Genomic DNA, 9,971 nt, shown 5'->3' with positions numbered 1-9,971 from the left:
GAAGACCTCAACAACAGCGCTAAGAAACATCTGATTAATATGAGTCTGTGTTATTTAAACTTTACTGAAGGCTAACGCACAAAAGATCACTTCAAAATTACCAGGAGACTTTGCCTGAGAGTGTCTGACTGATGGTGCAGTGGTCTAATCATCAGGCTTTCAGTACAGACATTCCATGTTCAAGTCCTGTTCCTCCTACAGCTCAATGCTGCAGTAATTTGAACTTTTCAAGGCTTGAATAAAAAATAAAAACTCAAAAGCACCAGGAGACATGTACTGATTGCCCAAAGGTGCCTTGGCTCAATGGTGTGGAGCGCTTGACCCGTTGCCTCTGCTACAGACAGTTGGCAGGTTCAAGTCCCATGTCATGACATCAAGGTGCTGGAGGACCATCGGGAGACAGTGCTCTCTCCCCCTGTTTCCTGAGATGTAATGGTTGGGGCTTATGTCTGAAAGAACCCTGTCCAGCTAACCTTTTACCATGAAAATGTCCAATTTAACATAAATGGTGAATGGTGCATGCACAATCTCTGTAAAGCACCTTGGATAAAGGCGCTACGCGCCTTTATCCAAGGTGCTTTACAGAGATTGTGCATTACATTCACCCATTCATACACCGATGGCAGCGGAAACCATGCAAGGCACCAACTAGCACATCGGGAGCAATTAGGGGTTCAGTGTCTTGCTCAAGGACACTTTGACAGTAACTCTGGGGGAGCCCGGGTTTGAACTGGCAACCTTACGGTTACCATCCAGGCACTCTACCCCTGAGCCACTGCCGCCCCACAAGGCACCTTGGGGCATTCAGCAGATGTCTCCTGGTGCTTTTGAGTTTTTATTTTTTATTCAAGCCTTGAAAAGTTCAAATTACTGCAGCATTGAGCTGTAGGAGGAACAGGACTTGAACATGGAATGGCTGTACTGAAAGCCTGATGATTAGACCACTGCACCATCAGTCAGACACTCTCAGGCAAAGTCTCCTGGTAATTTTGAAGTGATCTTTTGTGCGTTAGCCTTCAGTAAAGTTTAAATAACACAGACTCATATTAATCAGATGTTTCTTAGCGCTGTTGTTGAGGTCTTCTTTTGTATGATAGTGTAACAGCCGGGAATCGAACCCTGGTCTCCCACGTGGAAAGCCAACATCTTAACCACTACGACAATTAGAGTTTTGAGGTAGTCAGGCTGAGGCTGTGAGCCACTGCTAGAATAGCAGTAAATGAAGCTCAATAACTAGCATTAAACTTTAGGAAGAGTGGGATTTGAACATGAACTCTCTGTGCTGAATAGCCCCTACTACAACATCACTCAGTAACATCTGCCTCTTTGTACTGTTGAAGCGATCTTTTGTATATTAGCCTTCAGATAGTAAAGTTGAAAGAATCAAGAGTTGAACATAGACTCACGTTCATCAGAGTGTAACACCCAGGAATCGAACACAGGTCCCCTGCACTGAAGGCCAACATCTTAACCACTAAGGCAAAGCAACTGCCTATGGCTCATGGGAGATATGAGACTTTTGAGGTTATCAGGCTGAGGCTGTGAGCCTTCAGTTAATACACCTCTAAATGTTCAAATCCCTGTTCTCCTATAGCTTTATAATGCTGGAGTGTTTCAACTTTACCAACTGAGGGCTAACACACACAATTACCAGGAGATGTTCACTGTGTGTCTGACTGATGAAATTTTGAAAAAAAAAATTAACCTCGTTTTTCATCATTTTTGAACATGGGCTATAGCCCCTACCGTTCGGCATACTATAGCACGCCGTTTTTCATCATTTTTGAGGATTTGAAAAAAAAAAAAAAATTCAAAAAACATGGGTTATAGCCCATCGTTTTTTGAAATTCTGAAAAAAGAATTTAACCTTGTATTTCATCATTTTTGAACATGGGCTATAGCCCCTACAGTTCGGCATACTATAGCACGCCGTTTTTCATCATTTTTGAGGATTTGAAAAAAAATTGAGTGTTTAAAAAAAAATTAAATTTCAAAAACATGGGTTATAGCCCATCGTTTTTTGAATTTTTGAAAAAAAAAATAACCTCATTTTTCATCATTTTTGAACATGGGTTATAGCCCCTAACGTACGGCATACTATAGCATGCCGTTTTTCATCATTTTTGAGGATTTGAAAAAAATTCAAATTTTCAAAAACATGGGTTATAGCCCATCGTTTTTTGAAATTTTGAAAAAAAGAGTATATCGTACGATACGATAAACCATATCGTACGGCATACTATAGCACGCCGTTTTTCATCATTTTTGAGGATTTGAAAAAAATGAAAAAAGCAACTGCCTATGGCTCAGCCATAGGCAGTTGCTTTGGCTTAGTGGTTAAGATGTTGGCCTTCAGTGCAGGGGACCTGTGTTCGATTCCTGGGTGTTACACTCTGATGAACGTGAGTCTATGTTCAACTCTTGATTCTTTCAACTTTACTATCTGAAGGCTAACATACAAATGATCGCTTCAACAGTACAAAGAGGCAGATGTTACTGAGTGATGGTGTAGTAGGGGCTATTCAGCACAGAGAGTTGTTCAAATCCCACTCTTCCTAAAGTTTAATGCTAGTTATTGAGCTTCATTTACTGCTATTCTAGCAGTGGCTCACAGCCTCAGCCTGACTACCTCAAAACTCTAATTGTCGTAGTGGTTAAGATGTTGGCTTTCCACGTGGGAGACCAGGGTTCGATTCCCGGCTGTTACACTATCATACAAAAGAAGACCTCAACAACAGCGCTAAGAAACATCTGATTAATATGAGTCTGTGTTATTTAAACTTTACTGAAGGCTAACGCACAAAAGATCACTTCAAAATTACCAGGAGACTTTGCCTGAGAGTGTCTGACTGATGGTGCAGTGGTCTAATCATCAGGCTTTCAGTACAGACATTCCATGTTCAAGTCCTGTTCCTCCTACAGCTCAATGCTGCAGTAATTTGAACTTTTCAAGGCTTGAATAAAAAATAAAAACTCAAAAGCACCAGGAGACATGTACTGATTGCCCAAAGGTGCCTTGGCTCAATGGTGTGGAGCGCTTGACCCGTTGCCTCTGCTACAGACAGTTGGCAGGTTCAAGTCCCATGTCATGACATCAAGGTGCTGGAGGACCATCGGGAGACGGTGCTCTCTCCCCCTGTTTCCTGAGATGTAATGGTTGGGGCTTATGTCTGAAAGAACCCTGTCCAGCTAACCTTTTACCATGAAAATGTCCAATTTAACATAAATGGTGAATGGTGCATGCACAATCTCTGTAAAGCACCTTGGATAAAGGCGCTACGCGCCTTTATCCAAGGTGCTTTACAGAGATTGTGCATTACATTCACCCATTCATACACCGATGGCAGCGGAAACCATGCAAGGCACCAACTAGCACATCGGGAGCAATTAGGGGTTCAGTGTCTTGCTCAAGGACACTTTGACAGTAACTCTGGGGGAGCCCGGGTTTGAACTGGCAACCTTACGGTTACCATCCAGGCACTCTACCCCTGAGCCACTGCCGCCCCACAAGGCACCTTGGGGCATTCAGCAGATGTCTCCTGGTGCTTTTGAGTTTTTATTTTTTATTCAAGCCTTGAAAAGTTCAAATTACTGCAGCATTGAGCTGTAGGAGGAACAGGACTTGAACATGGAATGTCTGTACTGAAAGCCTGATGATTAGACCACTGCACCATCAGTCAGACACTCTCAGGCAAAGTCTCCTGGTAATTTTGAAGTGATCTTTTGTGCGTTAGCCTTCAGTAAAGTTTAAATAACACAGACTCATATTAATCAGATGTTTCTTAGCGCTGTTGTTGAGGTCTTCTTTTGTATGATAGTGTAACAGCCGGGAATCGAACCCTGGTCTCCCACGTGGAAAGCCAACATCTTAACCACTACGACAATTAGAGTTTTGAGGTAGTCAGGCTGAGGCTGTGAGCCACTGCTAGAATAGCAGTAAATGAAGCTCAATAACTAGCATTAAACTTTAGGAAGAGTGGGATTTGAACATGAACTCTCTGTGCTGAATAGCCCCTACTACAACATCACTCAGTAACATCTGCCTCTTTGTACTGTTGAAGCGATCTTTTGTATATTAGCCTTCAGATAGTAAAGTTGAAAGAATCAAGAGTTGAACATAGACTCACGTTCATCAGAGTGTAACACCCAGGAATCGAACACAGGTCCCCTGCACTGAAGGCCAACATCTTAACCACTAAGCCAAAGCAACTGCCTATGGCTCATGGGAGATATGAGACTTTTGAGGTTATCAGGCTGAGGCTGTGAGCCTTCAGTTAATACACCTCTAAATGTTCAAATCCCTGTTCTCCTATAGCTTTATAATGCTGGAGTGTTTCAACTTTACCAACTGAGGGCTAACACACACAATTACCAGGAGATGTTCACTGTGTGTCTGACTGATGGTGCAATGGTCTAATGATCAGTCTCTCTGTACGGACATTCTATGTTCAAGTCCCATTGCTCCTATATATAGCACAATGTTAATGTTTCTCATCCTCCGCAACACCCATTCTCATACACCGCTATACTTTTAAGTATGTTGCGGTAGAGAGAACGTCATCATTTTGGACCATGGGCTATATTTTGTGTTGCGGAGGAATTGCAATTAACCTCGTTTTTCATCATTTTTGAACATGGGCTATAGCCCCTACCGTTCGGCATACTATAGCACGCCATTTTTCATCATTTTTGAGGATTTGAAAAAAAATCAAAATTTCAAAAAACATGGGTTATAGCCCATCGTTTTTTGAAATGTTGTTTTTTTTTTTTACCTCGTTTTTCATCATTTTCGAACATGGGCTATAGCCCCTACCGTTCGGCATACTATAGCACGCCGTTTTTCATCATTTTTGAGGATTTGAAAAAAATTCAAAATTTTAAAAAACATGGGTTATAGCCCATCGTTTTTTGAAATTTTGAAAAAAAAATTAGCCTCGTTTTTCATCATTTTTGAACATGGGCTATAGCCCCTAACGTACGGCATACTATAGCACGCCGTTTTTCATCATTTTTGAGGATTTGAAAAAAATTCTAAATTTTAAAAAACATGGGTTATAGCCCATCGTTTTTTGAAAATTTGAAAAAAGAATTTAACCTCGTTTTTCATCATTTTTGAACATGGGCTATAGCCCCTACCGTTCGGCATACTATAGCACGCCGTTTTTCATCATTTTTGAGGATTTGAAAAAAATTCAAAATTTCAAAAAACATGGGTTATAGCCCATCGTTTTTTGAAATTTTGTTTTTTTTTTTAACCTCGTTTTTCATCATTTTTGAACATGGGCTATAGCCCCTAGCGTTCGGCATACTATAGCACACCGTTTTTCATCATTTTTGAGGATTTCAAAAAAATTCAAAATTTCAAAAAACGATGGGTTATAGCCCATCGTTTTTTTTTTTTTTTTTTCAAATCCTCAAAAATGATGAAAAACGGCTTGCTATAGTATGCCGTACAGTATGGGCTATAGCACGCCGTTTTTCATCATTTTTGAGGATTTGAAAAAAAAAAAAAAAAAAACGATGGGCTATAACCCATCATTTTTGTTTTTTTTTCCATTTTTTTCAAATCCTCAAAAATGATGAAAAACGGCTTGCTATAGTATGCCATGCAGTATGGGCTATAGCACGCCGTTTTTCATCATTTTTGAGGATTTGAAAAAAATGAAAAAAAAAAAAAAACGATGGGTTATAGCCCATCGTTTTTTTTTTTTTTCTTTTTTCAAATCCTCAAAAATGATGAAAAACGGCTTGCTATAGTATGCCGTGCAGTATGGGCTATAGCACGCCGTTTTTCATCATTTTTGAGGATTTGAAAAAAATGAAAAAAAAAAAAACGATGGGCTATAACCCATCTTTTTTTTTTTTTTTTAAATCCTCAAAAATGATGAAAAACGGCTTGCTATAGTATGCCGTACAGTATGGGCTATAGCCCATGGTCAAAGATGGGATAAAAAACGTGTTTTAGACGTCTATTTTTAGACATTTTTATCCCATTTTTAGACGCTCGTCTAATAGCCCATACTGTATGGCATACTATAGCACGCCGTTTTTCATCATTTTTGAGGATTTGAAAAAAATTAAAAACAAAAAAAACGATGGGTTATAGCCCATCGTTTTTTTTTTTTTTCATTTTTTTCAAATCCTCAAAAATGATGAAAAACGGCTTGCTATAGTATGCCGTACAGTATGGGCTATAGCCCATGGTCAAAAATGGGATAAAAAAGTCTAAAAATAGACGTCTAAAACACGTCTATTTTTAGACGTGTTTTAGACGTCTATTTTTAGACATTTTCATCCCATTTTTAGACGCTCGTCTAATAGCCCATACGTCTAATAGCCCATACAACGATGGGTTATAGCCCATCGCTTTTTTGAAAAGCGTGATGAAAAAGCGTGATGAAAAAGCGTGATGAAAAGCGTGATGAAAAAGCGTGATGAAAAGCGTGATGAAAAACGTGATGAAAAGCGTGATGAAAAAGCTTGATGAAAAAGCGTGATGAAAAAGCGTGATGAAAAAGCGTGATGAAAAAGCGTGATGAAAAAGCGTGATGAAAAAGCGTGATGAAAAACGTGATGAAAAAGCGTGATGAAAAAGCGTGATGAAAAAGCGTGATGAAAAACGTGATGAAAAAGCGTGATGAAAAAGCATGATGAAAAAGCGTGATGAAAATAGCGTGATGAAAACGTGATGAAAAACGTGATAAAAAAGCGTGATGAAAAGTTTTCATCACGTTTTTCATCACGCTTTTTCATCACGCTATTTTAATCCTCGTTTTTCATCATTTTTGATCATCCCACTGAGTAATAGCCGGCTATTAGACGTGCGTCTAAAAATGGGATAAAAAACGTCTAAAAATAGACGTCTAAAAAACGTCTAAAAATAGACGTCTAAAACACGTCTATTTTTAGACGTCCAATAGCCCATATTGTACGGCATACTGTAGCACGCCATTTTTCATCATTTTTGAGGATTTGAAAAAAAAAAAAAAAAAAAAACATGGGTTATAGCCCATCGTTATTTGAATTTAAAAAAAAAAATTACCTTGTTTTTCATCATTTTTGAACATGGGCTATGGCCCATACCGTACGGCATACTATAGCACGCCGTTTTTCATCATTTTTGAGGATTTGAAAAAAAACATTGAGCAGGGCACTGCAGGGAGTTGAACCCCATTCCGGTAAACCAGAAGTACGACACCAGTGCCTTAGTTTTTGTGTTGTTTTACAGGTCCTTTCGTTGAAATATAAATTTTACATTTCAACAGTAAATTAATATATAAAGAAGAGAAACACAAAAGCACAAAAATAACATTTTCGAATTACCGGTATTTGCTTTGATTTTTTAAACTTTCTCTTGCCGACCTCCCACATTTCATTCGATGATTAACAAAAAACAATGTTGGATCTGTAAGGATCCATTTGGTTACACGTGCGTGCGTGTGTGTGTGTGCGCGTGCGTGCGTGTGTGTGTGTGTGCGGCTGTGCACACACATAATGCTTTGTTAACACACAACCGGCATAATCCAGATTACACTGGGATTAACACGCACAGGTGTGTGTGTGTGTGTGTGTTTGTGTGTGTGTTTGTGTGTGTGTGTGTGATTAGCAGAAGGCTGACTCAGCATCTTCTCTTGTCTCTTTTCTGAGTAGTACATGGTTGTCTGCGTAGTGGTTGTCTGAGGCCTCGTACACACTATTAAAACGAAATTGTTCTCTCTGGCTGTGTTCTGCCCTCCTCACCCCCCCACCCCCCCACCCCCACCCCCCATGGAGCAGAGCTGCTGCTGTGTGTGTGTGTGTGTGTGTGTGTGTGTGTGTGTGTGTGTGTGTGTGTGTGTGTGTGTGTGTGTGTGTGTGTGTGTGTGTGTGTGTGTGTGTGTGTGTGTGTGTGTGTGTGTGTGTTTGTGCGTGCGCGCGCGTTCGTGTGTGTGGGAGAGAGAGAGAGGTGGGGGCACGGTGGCACAGTCAGTAGTGCTGTCGCCTCACAGCTAGAAGGTCCTGGGATGGATTCCGGCTGGGGACGCTGTGGGCGCTGGAGGCGTGCACTCTCCTCCACGTCACCAGTACCCATACCCGAGGCGGGGTTGGCGAAAGCCAAGGGCCTTTCTGTGTGGAGTTTTCATGTTCTCTCCTCGTGTCCCCTCACAAAAAACATGCAGTAATCCTGGTCTCTAAACTACCAGGATGGAGGGGGAAAGGAACTGGTCGGAATAACGTGTCCCTTCCACGTGCTACGTCCGGCCGGGGAAACTCCCCTCTGTCAGGTGAACAGAAGCAGCTTGGACTCCTCATGCATAGAAGGAAGCATGAGGTTAGTCCGCTGTCGTTGTGGGTCGTCCCCCCGTCTCCCCCCCCCCAGAGGTTGGCAGAGGAAATGTAGTGCCCAGGATTACATTTGATAATTGACACTGGGTGAAAAAATGGGTTGCAAAATTGTGGGATAAAAAATATAAAATGAGAGAGAGAGAGAGAGAGAGAGAGAGAGAGAGAGAGAGAGAGAGAGAGAGAGAGAGAGAGAGAGAGAGGTGAATGTAATGCAGAATGTATGTAAAGGGCTTTGGATAAAAGCACTATTATTACGATAGATAGACAGATAGATAGATAGACAGATAGATAGATAGATAGATAGATAGATCGATCAAACCTATTATTCTATACATGCACTAATCCCCTTATCCATGCCAGGGTCATGATCAGCTTACACACACACACACACACACACACACACACACACACACACACACACACACACACACACACACACACACACACACACACACACACACACACACACACACACACACACACACACACACACAGTGTCCTTCTTTCACTCACTCACTCTCTCTCTGTCTGTTTCGCTCTCGTTCGTAGGGTTCTTGTTGGATTCTAAACTTGGGGGACATCTTGAAGAGGAGGAGGGGGGGTGGGCTTTGTTTACATGCCAACGACTTTGACTGACAGCTGTCAGGTCCTACTCAGGCTACAGACAGACTGACCGAGAAACTAGTAAGTGGTAAGTGAAGACGTGTTTTTTTGCATTCTTATATTATGAACAGTGGTGGAAAGTGCCTATAAGTACATTTACTTGAGTACTGTACTTAAGTACTGTTCGGAGGTATTTGTACTTTACTTGAGTATTATCCAAGTATACTTTTACTTCTACTCCACTACATCTAAGAGGCAATTGTTGTACTTGTTATTCCACTATACATGTATTTGAAAACATATAGCTACTATAGTTACTTTTTAATATTATTACAAAACAGGCTACTTAAACCACTTTGGCCCTATATAGATTTCGGCCTTTTGAAAATAAAATATGTACAAGCACACAATGCGTCGCAATTAGGGGTGTAACGATACATTTTAACAGCAATACGATACATGGTTGACGATACGATACATGGACCATATTGGTTCATTATGGCGATACGATTAAATTATTTAAAATCGATACAGTAACTATTTAAAATACAATGACATTATTTTAAACTAAGTAATTAAACAGCTCTTTTTCTTTTTTCCTTCTAAAAATTGCTAAATACCACACACAAAAATGTAGTATTGATGCAATCTATACACTGACACGGAACAAGACAGGAACGCCCAAAAACGTCACATCCGGTTTTTCTACCCTGGGCAGAATTTTCTATGGCTGCCAATGCGACTTTTTCCAATCCTTAATCACATACGGACAAACATCTATGCCGATAATATCTAACTTGCGGAGGTAACGTGCCTTGTCCACGGGCAACAGATCTTTCAACGTATGGCATTGCAAATACGTTTGATAATCGCTACTCTGCACAATATTGTTTTGGAAATGCCGCAAATTGCATTGCAGTGAACGAGAGCAAATCACAACTTACCCTGGGGGTGGTGACTCCGCCCTGAATACGCGTTTTCGTGTCAGTGTATTGTTTGCATATAGCAAAACTATTCAATACCGATTATTTCCATTGCAAAAC

Source organism: Protomyctophum parallelum, assembly GCF_964188405.1.
Source record: "Protomyctophum parallelum genome assembly, chromosome: 18".
In the NCBI taxonomy this organism is placed as follows: Eukaryota; Metazoa; Chordata; class Actinopteri; order Myctophiformes; family Myctophidae; genus Protomyctophum; species Protomyctophum parallelum.
The sequence above is the reverse complement of the archived record's forward strand: the minus strand, read 5'-3'. Positions refer to the sequence as shown.